The sequence below is a fragment of the Sturnus vulgaris genome, chromosome 11 (assembly GCF_052056855.1).
Source record: "Sturnus vulgaris isolate bStuVul1 chromosome 11, bStuVul1.hap1, whole genome shotgun sequence".
Taxonomy (NCBI): Eukaryota; Metazoa; Chordata; class Aves; order Passeriformes; family Sturnidae; genus Sturnus; species Sturnus vulgaris.
In genome coordinates, this window is record NC_142253.1 from 10,520,695 (window position 1) to 10,536,476 (window position 15,782).

The following is a 15,782-nucleotide window of genomic DNA, read 5'->3' on the forward strand; positions in this document are numbered from 1 at the left end:
CAGTGCCAGGAATGCTGGGACAGCAGCTGAGAGAGGCAACAACTGAACTGGTCCCAGTCTAAGTGGGAGCCACCCATGCTACTGCAAATCACTGTTAGCAAAAGCCAAGTCCAGATGCATGAGTCCAAACAGCTGGAGGAAACAGCAGCAATCACAGACCTGCACAGGGCAGCAGAGCCCAGGGAGAAAGCAGAAAGGAAAAATTAGGTCCTCTTGAAACCTGAGATGAACTTCTGGATGGCACTTGGGTTAGAGCATTGTCCCCCCTGCATTTGCATCTATCAGCTTCTCTTCACACACACCTTCACTAGACTTGGTCTTTCCCTTCCCCAATTCCCACCTTTCTCCATTTTTAGCTGTCTCACAGCTGAACACAGCATGCAATCCATGCCCTCCCCCTGCATTATCCAAACACCCCCTTCTCTTGAATTCCTTTTTTCCATGAGCACCAGTTGGGGACACAGATTGACTGAAACTGTGATGCAGTATAAACAATGCCATAAATAGGCTTCAAATGACCCGACAGGATCCTGGTGTCCCTGAAAGATCAAAACCACTTTTCTCACTTCTTCACACAGTAAAAAAGAAGCCACCTGCTCTCACATGCCTGCAGCAATAACTGCCTGATAGTTCTCTGCATCGACCTCTCCAATGCCTTGCTCCAAACTTCCCTTCTACCCACCTTCAGCCCTTGAGACTCATGCCGTGTCCATATCCTCTCTGCTAAGCTGGTGATGGACAGCACTGCCCTCAGCATCTCGGATGTACATTCCCTTCAGCATCTCGGATGTACATTCCCTTCCCTTCCCTGCTGTGTCACTGTAGGGGGCTGTAATTTTCCAGGGTTGCTTTGTTTCACTGGAAGTAATACTCCCCATCTTCCAAACTCCTCCTAGCTTGGTTTATCTATTCCACACACATGCTGCTCTCTAATAACAGTGGTGCAAGCCCAGTAGCAGATTTTGTCATGTTTCAGGAGGTAGCTGATAAATTAGATTGGATGTTCAGTCCCATCATGGAGCAGCAGACCTGCAGGACCCTGGGCACACAGGCACGGTCCTCATTTAACCCTGAGACTTTTTTATACTTTCCTCATTATTACTGTGTAGCAATCCCTGAGCAGAGGAAGCTGTCCTGTTAAAATGGCAATAAAACCAGGTGTTTGGCAGTTTTGGTTACCCTGAGCCTGGCTGAACTCAGAAGAGTTGCCCTTTCCAGTGCCCAGTCTCACACATGTGGAAGCTGGGCTTCAAGAAAGGACAATCTTTTCAAGGCTTCTCTTAAAACAAGAGATGTTTAACAAGTCATCCACTCTTTAGCTCCTCTCCTGAAAGGAGACATGAATTACAAAGTACCTCGGGGGAAAGGCTGTGCAGGAAAGCTCCTTTTCTTTTGGTTTTTACCTGAAGCATCTAAAGAAACTCACCAGTACTGGGACCTAGCCAGCCTGCCAGGAAAGAAAAGCATTTGGCAGACACCACTGCACAGTCCAGATGATCCCATATGCCTGGGCTCAAATTCATGCCCTGCTCCAGAAGTTCAAGGGTACTGAGATCAGATGTTTTGATTGACCTCATTATATATAAAGGGACCATCTGCAAAAGCTCAGATCTGGCTCCAAGCTTCTTCCAAGTCCAGGTTTGGGATTTTGATTTGAACCTCTGCCTAACGCATTCAAACTCTGCCAGGGTACAATGAAAGCATGGTGCAAGATACCAAGAATCCTTTGTTGGATCCAAGCTGAGCTCAGCTCCTACTCTAAATCCCTAAATCTGTCCTGTCTTTTGGGTGTGCCCACCATCCTATGGCTCCCCTGCAAACCACAGCCTCTCCCTCCTTGCCTATTTTACACCTATCTGCCACACTAAGGAGCCTCTCTGCATGCCTGTTAGTAGAGTATATAAACCTGAAAACCAGTGAGTAGTGATGTACATAGGAACTGTCTCTACTTGCAAAGGTATGTGGCAAGGGATCCTTTCCAAAGCAAATGTGGAAGATCAACAGATTCAGCATACTCCCAGATTCCCTGTAGGTCTCACAGAGGCAAAACATTTCATAAACAGTGAGCAGCTGTGACAAGAGACCTTTTCTCTTTCCTTTATTCCTGAAAAAAGAATTGCATCTCTGAGATCCCATTGACAGCCATTCTCCCTTAACAATCTGCTTGACTCAACACAGGCCATGCTCCTGAGACTTGTTAAGGGAGGGGTGGGAAAGACATCTCTACACTGTTCTCTTCTTTCCTCCTTTCTTTAATCAAAGAAAGAAAACAGGAGGGGGAAAAAAGAAAAAAGAAAAAAAAAAGCAAAAAGGAGGAGGGGAACCAATAGCCCCCTCCTCCCCACTCCTTGGCTTTCTCCCCTATCTTCCTGGCTGTCAGATGCTCTGACATTCCTTGCACGTAAGTGTTTTGCTTCAAAAGTTAGAAGAGAGGGAGAAAGAGAAACTGCATTGCACAGTCCCTGTTGATAAGGTTCAAAGCAGACAGAGATGCCTCAGAAGCACATGTGGTCTCTCCCTCTCTCCCTGTTACAAGAGAAAAAAGAAGAGCTAAATTCCATGGCAGACTTTGCTTCTTCCTGCTGCTGTTATCTTTCCTTGCACACAGGCTGGAGGTAGGGGAAAGATAGAAAATGTCCTGTTTACCTTGCAATTTCTTTCCACCCTCAGCCCCCTTTGAAATGTCATCTCTAAGCTGCTTTTTCAGTCCCGATTTTTAATGGCATTTGTAAAACGAAAGAAAAATTTTGGATATGTTTATCTGCCAAGCTGTTGTTTTCCCCCACCTCCTCACATTGTCTTACAATTTTCCAGAATTTAGGATGAGCCCAGCTGAGGTTAGTCAAGGAAAAACCCTGCCAAAATTCTTCTATACTCTTATTATTTCCCCAACTTTGTCATTATCTTACTTTCCCCTTCCTTTACCCCTTGATAAGTCCCTCTCATTTATCCTCCCTGCTTAGCATTGGAGTAGAGAGGAAACACTAAAAAGTTACCAGCACATTACTCATTTGGGGAATCCAGCCAAGAGTGCTCTGGCCTAGCAAAATCATCACAGCCATCTGTCTGTCTATTGTGCTGGAGGAGAAACAAGCACACACATTTACAACAGAGTAACCCAAAAGCCATGAAAGTCAGAAACTAGCCACCAGAATCAGCCATCACAGAGAACATTAAGATAGAGTTTCAGTCACTTCTGAAATCCCAGTCACACTGGGATTTCAGATGAGCTTGGTGAACTAAAAGCCTTGCCCTTATTGCCTTCAAAGGGGAATCAAAATAGCTAAGAGATTGGAAGAGGGAAGCCAGTAACAGTTAAAGAGCTCATCAGGCTGTCCTCTCACTTCCATCTAACAGGAGCATCAATCTACTCAAGGTGGAATATCCCCCTCTAGGGCACCTTGTGAGGTTAATTTATGTTTTCTGGTTGAAGTAGCTGGGACTCAGGTGTTGGGTGGGTACCTTGGGATCTACAGATGAACTCCATCAGCTCCTGCCTCTGTCTGGAGCCTCCTCCTGCACAGCTGGGTATGTAGAGAGTTTAGAGCTGGTCCTTGTAGCCATGACCAAGAAAAGCCCAGCCTTCACCTCCTTCTCTCTTCCTAAGCAGAAATGAGGCTTTGACTCTCTCATCCCACTATGACTGATGAGGGCAAAGGTTTCATCTCTCTTGGAGCTGCTCCTTAGAAGAAGAACTCTAAGTTTGCATCCTGCATGAGTTCTTGCACATACTTTTCAGAGAGAAAAGGTGGCTGGAGGTAAGAACTGCTGCCTGGAGAGGACTGGATATTAGGAGACCAGAAGGGATTTATCTCTGCAGTGAGTATCAATATATTTATCCTTCTCTCCTGTTGTTGCATCAACTGCCTGAGATGAGTTAGCAACTCAGCAGTGGCATTTGAGGAGCACACAAAATGGTTTTGTCAAAATATGAATGATCAGAAAGGTCCTTAGTGTTATCACTGTTTACTAGGGAAACCTATCATGGGAAGAAAAAAACCCTGACTTACCCCAGGATGTTAACTACATCCAGATTGTCACTAAGTTAACAATTTATACCACACATTAAAAATTCTCTTTCCTATACAGCGAGGAATTCAGGCTATAGATGGAGAATATTTCCATGCAGAGCCATGCAGTTACTCACTCCAGGAGGGCACTGGAGGCTGCAGGCTGTTTTTAGCCTGTTGCAGAGCAAGGGAGGGAGGATTTTTGACTGAAAGTAATAATATAATCCCTGTTACTGGTAGCTGGATTTGGTGTCAGTACAATGAAAAATTCTTGGGTGTTTTCCTGCCAAAAGAGAAGAAACTTGGAAAACTCTGAAAAGTGTAAATGCTGTCCAGCTTCTGCTTGGTCTGGATGTCCAAAGACAGAAGAACTCTACTCATTTAAAAGATAAGGTGTGTTGATGCTATTGAGCTCTCTTCGTCCTTTTGATGAACAATGTCACATGTGCTGGTTGACATTTAGTGCTTCCCTACCCCAAACTACCCTGGAGATGCTGCTGAGAGAATGACTTTACATTGAAAGCAGCTTCATAATTCTTCATAAATCTTCTCAGAGGAAAGCTCTTCCCAACCGGCCAACTGATGCTTCGTGAAGGTAACTGGCCACTATCCTTGACTGTACATTTGTCCAATTTGGCTGGGAAGATTTATCTGACATCTGAACTTTGAATTGCTAGTCTGAGGGTCAATAGCTGAGACCTTCAAAAACAGTCCAGGAGTGTTGCAGGAAATCTGAGTGCTCTGGGATTTCTTTGTTACCCTACCCTGTGAACAGTCCTTACTGTGGGTGAACATTTCACTGCACCTTGTTCAGTCCCTGTGCCAGAAAACATCCTGCTTACTTCATCATCCTGTCTTCCTCATTACACACAGCACACCTTGTTTCCCAGTTCACAAACACACATAGTACTGAGGAATTTCTCTGTAAATTACAGTCATCAAGAAACAGAGTGTGTAAGTCATTTATTTCCCCATGAAGGCAAGACACAGTGGGAAAAGGGACTGTTTTGTGCTAGGGATGGCTCTGTGCAGCCTGTGGTGACAATTCTGCATTGCAGTGAGGACATTTCACAGCCAGGGGAGCAATACTCCAAAGCAGCAGGACCCTTGCTTGGAAAGTGAGTCTGAAATAATTTCATAGCTGCCTCCATCACTTTCCTTTTTAGTTCATAGGCACGGGAGTGCAGATGCAAACTTCAGGCTGGTAATGGAGCACTTTGGGAACACCTATATAAGCTGCAATTCAGGACCTAGTTCCCCAAGTGCACATTTCAGACTCTGTTGCTGTAAAAGAAGCATTTGGGGCAGAAAACAACTTGCTGCAAAATAATAAAAGCAGGAGACTTGAACTTTAGAATCTGTTCTGAAGAATGCCAGTTCACTTACCACACAGTGAAGCAGCAATAAACTTCCCAGTAGGTGAGAGAAAACCCATGCTGGTTACCACTGTATATCACAGCTAGCCTCACCTAGCCTGTCTTGCCTTGGGGCATGAGATCAGCTTGTTCTGCAAGTCACCTGCACTTGATGCAGAAACACTAAAGTTCCTGCCCATAACACCTGAAGCAGACATTTCAAAGTGCAACATCTAGTCTATTTTCAATTTTTCCTTCAAATACCAGAAGTGATTGTACCACATTATGGACTAATCGCCTGTCAAATTTAATTTCTTAAGATGAGGTTGCTTTAGAGCCAAGTGAATGAAAAGGAAAAAATACCCTGTCCAAACCCACTAAATTGTTATTTTTATGCTTGTATAGTTACCTGAAAATTGGAGTTTTTCTTTAATCTTTTGGTTTAACTATATGGCAAACACATTGCTGTCAGTCTAGGGCATTATATGCAAAATTTGATCTTCCAGTAGGTCTTCATATTTAAACTGTAATGAAATGAATTTCATTAAAGTAGCACAAGGTCCAGCAAAAGACAAAGTCCTTTCCTGTGCTTTGATCAAACACAGACCTTCATCTTCCCTCTTACTTGAAGTGCCTGTACTATCTGTTGGGATAAGGCTTCTCACTTTATCTCTATTGTGGCCCACCTGAAGCTTGCAGAGACATAAAGGTTTATTAATGCTCTTCAGTCCTAGGGAGGGGCCTCACCTCAGCATACATGTGCTGTCCACCACAGGATGATAACCACTGTTGGCACAGAGAAAACTGAGCCCTGTGTGTGGATTTTGGTGCAAACCTAAACCCAGGCTCTCATCCCTCACACTACTGGAGGATAAATCTCAAATTTTGAGAGGGGGTTATGGTCTGATGCAAATTCACACACATGGGGAAAAATCTCAGAGAAGCCTCAGTGTGCAAACCTTTGGTGAGAATACCTTGTAGCTCAGCTGCTAAAATAGCAAAAATTTGGGTTTGAGCATGCCTTAATGCCTTGACCATGAGACTATAAAAGGGAGAACAAGGATAGGGGGAAAGGAGCAGAGCCACTGAGGATCTGGGTGGCAGAAAAAGGAGCCTAAAACCATTCAAGGAAACATTGATAGAAACAGGACAGAAGTAACAGCAGAGGCTCCCAGTAGAGATGATAACCCTACTGCTGTCAATAGCTAGGATATGACATCTGTGGAGGCAATCTAAACTTTTCACCTCTCCCAATTAGCCAGGTAGGTTATGCACTTGCTTTTTAGGCTGCGTAAGAAAACACAAAGCTAGAATATTATTTGAATGGAAACATCACTATCTGAAAAAAGTTACTTTGGACAAATGCCAAAAAGAGAGGCAAACAAAAATTAAGATTGTCTGTGAACCAGTGGAAAACCTTTTGAAGTAACTATAATCATTCTTGATGTATTATCAGAGAGACCAAGTCCAGCTGTGATCTGCTAGTGTTTTTCATCTGCAGTTTCCAGCATGCTTTATAGCCTGCCTCTGCCTCCTTTCTTATAGGAAAGCAGAAGAGAAATTTGTTATGGCTGAGTGCCTCGGGTCACACAGCCAGCCAGTGACTGGCAGAGATACCAAGCCTGCTACCTCCCAGAAGCAGTCTAATTTATTGATTTTCCTCATGTGGGTGTAGACTGTTGCTAATGAGAAGAAAGAACGGTGAACAAAAATGATTCCCAGCTCCTACCACCTACCAGAAATATCCAACCAATTTTGTCAATGGTTGATTTTCCCCAAAGTCTCTCTCATTTCCACCTTGCATACCCTGCTTGGCTCAATCCTCTCTCCACACCAGTTGATTTCACTGCCCTACATTGTGCTGAGGATAATATCAGCCCTTTCTGTAGCTAGAGGTTGGAATATTTATTGGGGAACAGGGTGTTTCTGAAATGATAAGAAAACTTGTAAGATACATAGTTATTTGTCGAAACTATCATCAGTAAACAAGTTACCAGCCAAGGGTTTCCAATTTCTAGTTAAGCCATGTCGACACGGCCTGAAAGAAAGGCTTGAGGAAATTTTACCAAGTTTCTTCAAACTTTTTCAGTGATAACAGAGTGGTTTTACAGCCCACACGTAAACCTATGCACAGTGAGATAAAAGTTTTGTTCTCACATTGGCATACCAGAGCAAATGGCCGGGAATTCTTCTGAAGTCTCTTGCTAAACCCACACTTTTCCTTGGTTCGTGTTGGTTTAGCGTGCAGCTCATCAGCACAGGGGAGCTGAAGGAGAGGAGCATTACTGGCCCCTCTTCCAATGCACTGCAAACTCCCTTCTCAGAGCCTCCAGAGAGGCTTCAGAAGCAGCTGAAGTGAGTTTGGCAGCTGGCCCTGGTAAAGGGGAGAATGGTTCCCACTCATTTCCATGTTCATTCAGGTCTCCCACCTTTGTGGGGGCCAGTACAGTTTTTGTGTGGATGGATTGGTGCTGGTGCCCAGGGCTTTGAGCAGCTTAGTGGCGAGATTTGAGAGAGAAGGGTTGCAATAGGAAGGGCAGTGAGTGATGGTGAAACACGGCGTGTCCACAAATAAATGTGACCATTCCCCTCCCCCTGCTCTCTGCCTTTTCTATTTCAGCACACACGAGCACTGATGTTAATAGAGCTGACTTCAGAAAGGCAGCAATCACAGCAAGCATGAAGGTCTGGGTATTAGCCTGGAAATAAGATGAACAAATAGCCTTGGGAAACTGCTTGCCTGCTATCTCTGCAACCACAGCCCCCCACTTCTCTAGGGAATTGGTGCTCCTCCTACAGATTGGTTACACCACTGAACTTGTTTTGCCTCTCTGTCTCATGTCCATCCCAGTCTCTTTGGTCCTGCAGTGCTCCTCAGGTGCCTGATGTCCAGAGCAGAATTCAGACACCTCCTGAATCCCCATTCAGAGCCAACCTGGTACTTCCCTCATCCCTGCACTGCACTGTTTTAAGAAGGAAACCAGGGCCACAGGCTGTGCAGGAGCCACAGTTCCTTCTGCAGGTCTCCAAGGTGGACAGTCAGAGGTGTAGGTCTCACTGTAGGAGATACTTGTCCCTCCTGATGTGAGCACATCCAGGGCCTGTTTCCTCTTGGCTGGGTGCCTCTGCAGGCTTAGAGCCAAACCCTGGGAAACATGAGATAATGGGCACTTGGGTGGAATTTGTGCTTGCTGCATCCAGCCCATTTAATGTGTCCACAGAAGCTCTTTATTTTTTCAGAAGAGATGCAGAAAACAAGGGATGATTCTCCATTGTTCTGCACTTTACTGGCAATAGAAATGGAAAATATTCTCGTCCAAGCCAAGAGCTGCTCAACACTTTTGGGAATAGGGAGGTGTAAAAGCTGTCTGCCAGCTGCCTTATCCCTTCTTCCTACTTTTTAGTCAAAGGATGGGATTTATTGTGCAGCCAACAACTGGATGCCTCACCTGCATCTGCTCTGAGCCATGCAGTGCAGTTCTCTCCTCTGCACAGGCTGACTCTCCCATGGGCTGCCCTGGGGAGCTAAACAAGCAGAGTTATTCACTTCTGCAGAGTTGCTTCCATTGCACTGTGCTGGAAAGTTTTCCTCCATAAATCAATAGGCTGCAGGAGGTCTCTGATGTTTGTGTGTGTGACAAGAAGTGGTCAGCACAGAAGCACTGCCCATCCTGCTCCCCTCCACAGCTCCTCTGAGAGGTCTATGCTACTGAAATGGCTGAGAGTCATGTTGGAAGGCAGAAAGTAGAACAGCCTTTAAGCCAGTGGCTTAAAAATTTTCTGGCTCCCAACCATAGAATCATTAAGGATGGAAAAGGCTTCCAGGGTGACTGAGTCCAACTTTTGACCAAGTATTCAGATAATGGAAATACTGGAAATCAGACAGCATCAGAAAGGAATTGCTTTGGAGAAATCAAAACTTGGAGGCTGGATCAGTGGCAACAGCTCCCATCTTCAACAAGGATAAATCCTCTGAACCAGCTTATTCACCTGTGCAGGAAAATGGTTCTCAAAACGCTGGCATAAAAGGATAGGGAGGGTGGAGATGCTCTTTGTGTGAACCTAGGCATCCTGCTTGAGGGTAACAGAAACACCATTAGCTTCAAAGCTTGGGTTGTTAGTGTCTTCCTTTGAGAGAAGAGAGCCCCAAGGAAACATCTGTATTTAGAAGGCTCCAGAGAGACATTCTGTACTGAGTACAGAGGAGGAACAGAGCAGGAACCAGCTTCCCTGTTTGTGCCAGCTCTGCAGTCAGGGGAGGCTGGCTCCTGTGGGGGAAGGACCTGGTTCCTGGGCCATTTGTGAAGGGATTGGGAAAAGTTGCCACAAATATATTGCAGTGAATAATCCCCTGCTGGATCACAGATGACTGAGGGGGGGTGGGGAGACTCAGACATTTAACTTGATACCTACTAGGTCTTTTCCATCTCTGATTTCTATGATGTGCTGTACACAAAACAACAAGCAGCAGCTAAAATCAATGCACAGCCAGAGCCAAGTGTAGAGGTTTTAATCAATCTGAGAAGCCGTTTATTGTGAGGATCCAACAAAGCCACAGAGATTATCATTACTACACATGAAACAGGGACAGGGAAAGCAAAAGGGAAGCATTGAGCTCCTGCTTTGTGGGGACTGAAAATTGTACCTAATGCTTCTGTACCTGCCAGACTTAATAGTGGCATAGCAAGAGTAAATAACTTGGGCAGGGGTGTGGAGAGAGGGGATCATTAAGTCCCGGGTATTGATCAATGCTGGGCTTAGAACAGGAATAGCTTTTGACTACCTGTGCTTGGGAAGGAAAGCTTAGCCCCCAAGGTAAATGATGTTTTCCACTGACACATCTGGATGAAACACTGAGGAGCTGTGAACAGATTGCCTTGTGGTTGAAGGAACAGTGTATATGAAGGCAGATCTTCGGGACTTGGAAAAATCAGTAAATAAATATACTGCAGACCCATCTCCTTTGCAAGTCAGAACTGGCTGTTCCTCTTTCCCTCAGCAGGGTTTTAAGAGGATGGAGTATGTGATGGAAAATGCCAATAACTGGGAGCAAACCATTGCTGCACATGGTGCAGAGATGGGTGCCATTCCCTCTGAATGATCCTGCCTCTGGACAAAAACCTCCTCTGATTCCAGAAAGGGGATACACTAGATGCCCAGGTCTAAGTACTTCTAGCAGATTTAAAATTAAAATTGGATCCAACTTCCAATTCTGGACCAGTTTCCTTCTGAACATAAAACAATAGGGGCCTTCAGGCTCAGGCAAGAGCAATTGCTGTGTTGTGCTGGTGGTGACAGAAGTAGCCCTGACGTTGAACAGCAAGTAACTGTAGTTCATAAATGATGACCTCATAAAGTATATTGGTGCATCTCAATATGATTACCAAGTAGATGGTAATTAAACTTCAGCAATTTCAGGAACACAATAATTTTCATTACACAATATTTGGAGGGGTTGTAGAGGTAACGGAAGGAACTACATAATCTAATAGACCTTTGCAAGACCTTTTCCATCTTCATCTTTGATGTTCTAAATGTAAAAACTGAGCAGAACCATCACTCCAAGCAATAAGGAAAAATGCACATTGTAGCAGATGTCCACAGCTGCCCAGAAGAAAATGGGAGGATAGCATAGACTTGTCTCAGTTCTCTGTCCCACCAGGAGAAACCCAGGTTCTGTACCTTCCCTGGCTCCCAATTCCTTCAGACATTTCCCTCTCTTCTGTTGGGACATCTAAAGTCTCCCTACTTGCTGCCACACCCAGCTCAGGATCACAGCTGCTGGAGAGGCTGCACAGGGACAGGGACACTGAACAATATCACACATGTGACATGACCCAAAGCCTGGCCCCACTGGTGGTTCTGATCTTCCCCTTCCATCCCCACACAGCTCAAAGGCCACAGCAGTTTTGGGCAACTTGGCTCCCAACTGACAAAGGTCAGCCTGGGTTCAGGGCTTTTTCACCACCGGATGTTTTTCCAGAAGTCTTTGTCCCCCCACAGCCCTTCATCTCCAGCAGTTTTACTGTGTTCTCAATATCCAAGAGATTTGTTTAAAAGCTCACATGGGCATGGCTGTGGGCAGAGCTGTCTCTCAGTGACCTTGTCTGCCTTACTGCAGAGCAGGTTCTGAATTCCCTGTGCACAAACTGGTTGAGAAAGCCATGGCTGAATTCCCATTCACAAAATACCAGACAGTGCAGTGCCAACAAGAGCCAATTTTTAGCTGCTCTTTAGCCTTGTCTCCATTTACGTCAGCATCCGTGCACTTTGCATTCCCCTTTTCATTCCAAAACTTTCAGTGCTGTGGCCATGAGAAATAAACAAGCACCCAAGAGCCACACAGAGGAGAAAACCCAAACAAAACAAAACATTCATTAATCTCTCTTTAATGTATCTTTTCCCCTTTCCCTCCCCATAAGAGGAGGTGGTGGGGGCTGGCAAGGGGGAGGGACGATCCCAGCAGAACAGCCTAACTATAAAAATATGAGTGCAGTTGCTAAAAGCCCAATCTATTTTCAAATGATGTGCTCTAATGGAATGTTGCTGTACATCTTTTGATGAGACAGGAGTCTATTTAAAAAGACAGGCGCTTTCGAATGTGCTTTTAAACCCCGTCTGTCAATTAGAACAACATCAAGGGTTCAGTGGCTGGGAAAAAAGATGACAGTAATGAAAAGCTGGGAGGGCAGCAGAAGAAAAGAAAGATAAATACCAAAAAAGGTGGGGGGGGAGGGAGGGGGAAAGACAGGCGGAAAAGAAAGCGTTATTTAAAAAAAAAAAAAAAAAAAAAAAAAAAAGTAGAGGAAAAAAAAAAGGAAGTGAAAGGGCAGAATAAAGATTTATAAAGAATAGCGGATAATAAAGATTCATGAAATAAGATTGCACTCTTTTACCCCCAAAATTATATATTCATTCACTGCCAAGAAGGATGCTGAGTACAGAGAAAGCAGAAAATGCAATGCCTCTTAAAATCTGATTACCTGCATTACTCAGCATCTCTGAGTAAGGGAGAAGAAAGTGTTGTTCAGCCTTTCCATGGATGGATCCCACACTGGGACCTCTTCCTGCAGCTCTGCTACAAACCTGAGCAAACATAGGAAGATAATTTAATCTTTGGGAGGTACTAAGGTGGTGATCACTGTAGGAAAAAGTCCATGAGGAAATTTATAACTGGTATTAAGTGCAGGACACAGAGAGCAGTAAATAAGTCACTAGGACACAAAGCAAACATGGCAGGGGAAAAAACCTTTGAGCTGGGTTCTCCCCAAGGAAATGGTATCTCACCTGCACACTCGGGGTGTCAAGAAAGGTGAAGGTGGACACCTCCACATTAGAGGTGAGCACTGTGCAAAGAAAGTAAAAATCATACGTGGTTTTGGTTCGGTCTCCCAAGCCCAATGCCCAAGATGCAAGACTCAGAGGTCTAAATGCTCCCATAGAAGTCAGTGACAGAGTTTCTGTGCCTCAGTCCCCTGCGGTGCAGACAGCTCTGACGTGCAGGGTCTCCTGGTGCTCACCTGTGGTACCATACCCACACCACACTGTGGTACCTGAAGCAGCTGCTGTCCTGCAGAGGTTTTGGCAGAGCAAGTTGTGTTTCTCACCTTTTGCCCTGGAAAGAACACATGCACTTGCCAAGAAGCAGTCCTGAGCTCTCACTCATATTGCTGGGATTTAGAGACTTTTGTTTTCTTCGTTTCTACGACTACACGTTGTTTATAGCCTCTGCTGCAGTGAGCCTTAAAAAGCCATAACATTTAACATATCCAGCTCCTCAAGAAACTAAATAAATCCTCTTCATCAGTTCCCTTTGCTGCTTGTGGAGCTGTTCATGAAAGGCAGTGCACTATTTCTCCAGGTTTAATTGCAGGCCCTGGCTCAGGTTACAGCAGAGCATGTTTGCAGAGCAGGAAGCCATGGGCAGGGTTAATTCTACAGCTGGATGCCTTGCAGGAGCCCACAGGCATCCTGGGCTGGGCTGGCACTTGCTGTGCTGAGCTCTCTACAAAGGTACAACCGAGGGCTGGAGATAAGTTAAACCAGCGTGATGAGGAATCCTCTCTCCAGATTAGACCCAAGTGGATTTACACACCTTAATGAGAAAAACTGGAGGTTTTCAGCGTCTTTTCTCACACAATGTTTGGAGAAAGGGATGTGCAATCTCTCTCATGTGGCAGTGTAATTAGGCAGTGTAATCTGCAGGGAGGGAAGTAAAAAAAGCAGCAAGCTAACTTGAAATACTTCATATTTTTTGCATCATCTGCTGATGTATGGTAACTTGTTGCCTATGCTGGTAACTTCCTTATATATCTCTATCCTATTTCTGGACAAAACACTGCTTGTTCAGCCAAGAAAACACTTTACAAGTATCAGCCATGCAAAGTCATTAATTGTGGATAAATAGTGGAGCTGAAGTTTCCCAAGTTAGACAAGAGAATCAAGAGCCCCAAGGGCTCTTTTATGTAGCTCCCTCAGGCATTACTCCATACATATAACAAAAATACTACAGAGAAACAATTAATGGCAGAGCTGGCTGCTGCAGGAACTTCATGGCCACAAAAATATGAAGCTCTTATCAAGCCTTGGCACCCACAGGCATTCTTTCGAGTTCAGTGAAGGCTTCCTTGTCAGCCCTTATTTTCCAGGGTGGATGTGCTGGTTTAGGATAAACAAGTAGAGCTCCCTGGCACAGAGGCTGGTCAATATTTGAAGCAGCCAGGTCAGTGTCCCCATGTAGGACCAGGCTCCTCCTCTCTGTGTAAGGAGAGGCACAGGACGCTGCCAGTGCTGGGAGTGCAGAGAGGGTTTGGTGTGGGCAGAGGATCACACCACAGCTCCCATTTGTGCTCAGCTCAGGCAGCAGCACCACAGGAACCATGTCTGGAGGCACAGTGCTTAGGGTTTGAGAGGCTGGGATGTGTCAGGGGTCCCTCTCTGCCAGTCCTGTTTTCCTTCCCACAGAAACACCCAAATTTCACATGTTGAGATAACACCCTCCCCTGTTTGGAGAAAAAATGCACTGCAGAATGTGAGAAGCTTGGAGTCTGTGGAAGAGAGGTCTATGCAAGAACCTCCACCAAGTGGGTATGTTTAAGCAGTCACCACTCAGATCTTCAGTCATCATTACCCAGGGAAACCAGCTGTTCTTCTGCTATTTATGATCTCCCCCTTAAATCTACCCTCCCTATGACTCAACCCACAGGCTTTAAAGTGTGCAGTGTATTGACATTTATATAGTACATTTCATACACTTCCTCTCAAAGCCTTTTACAAAGCCATGAATTACATACCTGTCACCCACTGAATTCATTCATCCAAAAAAGCAGCAGTCATTACGCACTCAGCAATAAGCCTCATAACACTGCCAGCCATTGGGCTTGTATATGTGTGCACCAAAGAGATAAAGTTACTTTAATGCCATCTCTTCTCTTAATGCAACGGGGAACAAGGGAGGGGAAGGATGAGGAGAGGGGGAGTAAATGATGGGTGGGAGGGTCTGGGTCTTTCTCCATACCTAGATGTAGAGATGTAGAATATATTAACAGCCTAAGAGGCTGCAGCTGCAGGAAGGTAATTGTGTGAGTGGCAAGGTGCCTCCATCCTGGTCTATAGGAGAGATATTAAAACAATTGAATGCTTTGCATTTGTTTTGCTCCTTTCATTCTGGGATCCCAAAGTGCTTTTTAGACAGTAATTAATTCTCACTAAAGAAAAAAAAATATGACAACACCGCCACAACTTTGGAGCAATTCTCTTTTTGGAGATGGAGGGACTGACAGGTTTGCAAATTTTCTGCAGGCTGTAGAAAGAATTAGTGGCAGAAATGAGCCCTGCCATCTTGGTTCCCAGCTTACTGGTCCACCTCATACACTCACCTCCATTTCATCTACTCCTATCAACCCTGCTTCTTTTTAATCAGTATTCCAGTGGGATGCCTTTCACTGCTGAGAAAAGGCTGCCTTAACTTTCGTCTCAATGAGCCAAACATATGCATGGCATCTAATTAATATATCTGGACTTGATTGCAGGCAGGAAAAAACCTTTCTCCAGATTCCAGTGATTTTAGGATGCATTTTCCACCAGCCCTGTGAAGCCCATCTGTGTCGAGGGACTGAAAGCAATCAGTTCAAAGACAAAGACTGAACTCAATCTGCTGCATCCTGCACAAGTCTTGGATTTGCCCTGAATGGAGTAAACCCTGTGGTGTGCTGCTTTTGAGACAGCTTTTACCCAAACATTAACCCTAGTTCCTCTTCCCCATACTGTTCTGCAATGACATTTTTAATTGCAGGATTCAACAGATTCAGATTTTGATAGTCCAAAACCTACCCCAAACCTCAGTGGAAAAGGGGATGAGCAGATGAAGAAGAATTGGGAGGGGACACAGCATAAATCACCTCTTAAGAGATTTATT